Source organism: Micropterus dolomieu, unplaced genomic scaffold, assembly GCF_021292245.1.
Source record: "Micropterus dolomieu isolate WLL.071019.BEF.003 ecotype Adirondacks unplaced genomic scaffold, ASM2129224v1 contig_12690, whole genome shotgun sequence".
NCBI lineage: Eukaryota > Metazoa > Chordata > Actinopteri > Centrarchiformes > Centrarchidae > Micropterus > Micropterus dolomieu.
The window spans coordinates 1-4346 of record NW_025741676.1 but is presented as its reverse complement, the minus strand read 5'-3'; the positions used below and the strand labels follow the sequence as shown (position 1 = coordinate 4346).

General features: G+C 43.8%; 1 long non-coding RNA gene across 1 annotated transcript; it reads left to right on the top strand.

Annotated features, from left to right (window-relative positions):
• The first annotated feature begins 2521 nt into the window (after positions 1 to 2521).
• LOC123966101 lies at positions 2522 to 3592 on the top strand. The gene is made up of 2 exons (XR_006823880.1): positions 2522 to 2886; positions 3326 to 3592. It is a non-coding gene; the product is annotated as an uncharacterized LOC123966101 (long non-coding RNA).
• The last annotated feature ends 754 nt before the right edge of the window (positions 3593 to 4346 follow it).

Genomic DNA, 4346 nt, shown 5'->3' with positions numbered 1-4346 from the left:
CCCCATCATCCTGCGTGACTCCGCAGTCACCACTGTGGACTCCTTCCCCTTCCTGGGCACCATCATCTCCCGGGACCTCAAGTGGGACCTAAACATCACCTCCATCACCAAGAAGGCCCAGCAAAGGATGTACTTCCTGCGGCAGCTGAAGAAGTTCAGCCCGCCAAAGACAATGATGGTACACTTCTACACCGCCATCATTGAGTCCATCCTCACCTCCTCCATCACCATCTGGTACGCTGCTACCACTGCCAGGGACAAGGGCAGGCTGCAGCGCATCATCCGCTCTGAAGAGAAGGTGATTGGCTGCAATCTTCCTTCTCTTCAGGACCTGTACGCCTCCAGCACTCTGAGGCGTGCAGGAAAGACTGCAGCTGACTCCTCCCACCCCGGACACAAACTGTTTCAGACACTCTCCTCAGGCAGGAGGCTGCGGTCCATCAGTACCAAAACCTCTGGCCACGAGAACAGCTTCTTCCCGATGGCCCTCATCAAGGTCCAGGTCCCCACTGTCAGTGACTCTCATGCCTCCCTCCCCAAACACACACACACATAAACATTTCTGACACACTTTACAACAACCCTCAACTGTGCTTTATGCTCATGTTGTGAATTGCACATACTTTCCAGCATTGTATTATAGTAATTTTTGATCTCCTTACTTTTCATATATTTATATTTATAGTCATGTCCAAGTGTACTGTAAGCACCAATTAAGGCAAATTCCTCATATGTGATTCTATTACAGATAGAGAGGGGGCTAAAATAACGGACCCAGTCACCGCCGCATATCCGGCATCCAGCGGAGCGTTGATGCTGCTAAAAAGAAAATAAGTCCATTTACAGTGATAGAAGACACAGGCAGCTGTTGTGTCCAAAGAGCAGAGAAAAGCCGCTGGTTGCTCCACCCTCACCGACCCCGGCAGAAACCCGTAAGGCTACTCTTCTCAGTAAAGGGTACCAAATGAAAGGTCTGCTCAAGCCGGATCGATTGATGTAATATCCATGTAGTCTGTAATAGTAAAATAAATATATTAATATACAATGGATTTCTATTCCTTAGCTTCTGACTTTTCAAAGGAGACCAGAATTATGCCTCTAGGCCAAATGGTCGAGGAGTTATTCCTGATTCATTTGGGGTGTGTTATTTTAGGCTTTTTTTCTGGATTGTTTTCAACAGGTTAGGAGCGTTTATTTAAGATTTTACAAAGTTAGGATGCTTCTATAATACACTTTTCTTATCTAAAGTTAGGAAAGGAACATTAACTTAGGAACTGTTAATCTGTAATGGCTTTTTTCATAATTCAGTTCCTAACCCTTATTACCATGGTAACCAAGCAGTTAGGATAGGATCTGCCGGTTAGGAAGTTTCTGTAATACGACCCCTGCTCTTCAAAGATAGTTTGTTTATTACTTAAAAACAGTCCCGACATCAGAATGTAATTATAGCTTATATTTTATTAGCTTTTGGATATTACATTTTGTTATTTATTAACTTTTACAATAATTTGCATTATATTATAAGCACAGCGTAGTTTACTTTAGCTTGTAATAAAATGTATTAGTATGAAAACTCAGATGTTACCTTTTAGTCTGGGTGGAAGATTACGGAGGCGTTTTTAAACGATGAGCATCGACAACCGCTGACAAAACAAGCCAAGACAAAATATTACAGCTAAGCATTTCATACATTTAGTGGAACCTGTTAATGAGGCCTGATGGTAACAATATAATCTGTTGTCCATGCCTGGCCTGGTAAAGTGTAAAGTTTTACTCTTTGTTTGACACTTTCTGTCTGTGTTGCAGAAATAACAGCTACACAATTTAATACCAAACACGTGTAACTAGTTTCAGTCACATTTTGAACACGCCGGCTTAAAAGAGATTTCTCTGATACAGACAGAAATGTCAAAAACGTTACAACCATCCCCGATCTCCCCTAAATATAAAGACGCAGACTCATTCAGATCATGACTGCTAAAACAATACGAAGCAAATGTTTGATGTGATCAGGTGGAAACGGTGAAGTTTGACTCTGCATCAGCTGCACAATAACAGATCTCTGTGTTTCAGACCACAAACCCCGAAACGTGGAGGAAGTCAGCGTCGATTTAGTTTAAACTTAAAACAAAGTAGAAGCGCAGCGAGCGGCTCTTCAGCCTCCACACCTCCAACATGTAACACACGGAGCTCCTGTGTTTTCCTGTCTCCCCCTCAGTCACAGCCAGAGAAAGCGCCCTCCGCCTGTCCGGTTATATCTCTTTAAATAAAAAGCTCCACATCTGGTCCTTTACTAACCGCTACATAACGGCTGGTCCTGCGGCTGCCTAGCAACAGTAAAACCCGCCGCAGGCTCCGACCAGAAAGGCTGCTGGCTGCTGGCTGCTGGCTGCTGGCTGCTGGCTGCTGTCTGCCGGCTGCCGGCTGCCGGCTGCCGGCTGCCGGCTGCCGGCTGCTGGCTGCTGGCTGCTGGCTGCTGGCTGCTGGCTGCTGGCTGCTGGCCTGCTAGCTGCCGGCTGCTGGCTGCCGGCTGCTGGCTGCCGGCTGCTGGCTGCTGGCTGCTGGCTGCCGGCTGCTGGCTTGAACGAGCCTCACTCAGCTTGTGATGAATTTGAACCAACCAGCAGATGTAGCTGATAGAAGTCGCCTTATTTAGCCCCGTTTTCAGGTTCCGAGACTGAAGAACCTCCGTTTGTAGCGATGAAGTCATGAACACTGACCTGAACCTCGGGATTCTGGTTGTCACCCTCCATTCCGCTCTTGTAGTGGTCCTGGTCTCAGATCCAGCAGGTCTCCTCTCGGACTGTCTGCGCTGTCAAAGCACAGGAGCGCTGCGGGATCCCGTGGAGCGCCGTGTTCTCGCGATGTTTGGTTACTGTTGCTAAGGTAACTTTCAAACAGCGGCTGCTTGATTTCAGGCAGAAGTTGTGTTTTCTTGTCTCAGATGTTTTACAGGTTGTTTGAGCATCTTTTGTGACTAATTAGGAAAACAAATTGTGATAATGGCTTTTACCCTTAATCACTCAAGAGGCCTTAAAACTGCTAAAACTGTAACAAAGAGTGACACAGAGCTGGAAAACAATCAGGTCATCATCTGTTGTTACATTCACACGCTGATATAGACGTGAACACACTCGACACACTCGCTGCAGTCCACAGTGTGGACATACTACAGTACTGTCTGTTGTAATTGTTTAACAACATGCTCCAGTTAGTCTTTTTCCCCAGTAACTAAATTCTTTCACTGAGCGTTTCATCTCTAAACACTACTTTCTTTGAACTTTCTTGCATTTGAACCCTTCATATTTGGTTCTTGCTGTTTCAGACTGCATCCTACAAATCAGTAATCTGCACTTCCCAAAGACCTCGTACAGCTCCGTCTGTAAAGTAGGTTCAAAATGAAGAGTTCACTATCATTGTGGGCACCGATCAGAACGCGTGGAACAAGCCAGGAGACTTCAGTCCTCTGAACAAAGTTTATCTTCTCTAAAAGGTTGCATTTATGAACATATAGGGGGATGAAAAAAACACACGTGGGCTGTTGAATCTGAAAGAAAAACAAAGATTAGAAATAAACATCAACTTAGTCTCACATGTCATCTCAAAGAAATAAGGAAACATAAATAAAATATTAAAATGTCGGCTGGTGGAGCGTCCATACTAAATACATTCTGTGATAAATACATGATGTTACACTGAGCGTATTTTCCCAAATTAAGAAATATCTTTGTGACTGTGTTGTTATGTGCTGCTCTGCTCTTAATATAAATTATAAACTATTAAATATTAATTCATTATAATTTTAGCACCACAACTTGAATCTGAACTCTCACAGTCAGACTGCGCCCCCTCCTGGGGAAACTGAGATATAATGAGTTCTGACATTAAACTTTTGACTCACTGAGTCATAATGATGAGATAAGAAGTAACTTACTGTCATAATTTTATCTTAGTTTTGGTATAAAAAGTATCTCAGTACCTTAAAAATGTTGACTCACCACAGGAGCTTTTATTTTGGTAATTCTTACCTTTTCTGGGCCATAAGGGTCAAACAACAGAGAATCCCTCAGTAATAATAGAGCCAGAACAGATCTAATTATTAACTGCAGCTTACAGCAGATACAAGCCAAATTACTGCAGGAAGCACATCAGCTTCTGTACGTTACAGTAAGGGAGGAAACATCAACGCTGACATGAGCTGAGGTGTAAAGGTCAAAGACATGGGAGTAACAGACACATTAGAAAGTCCAATAACAAATCAAAGCTGCTCGTTCAGCCACTAAACGTCAGTGATTTCCTGTCAGAGCACAGCAGCATCCAGAGAGAGTAAAACAATGAAGGAAAGA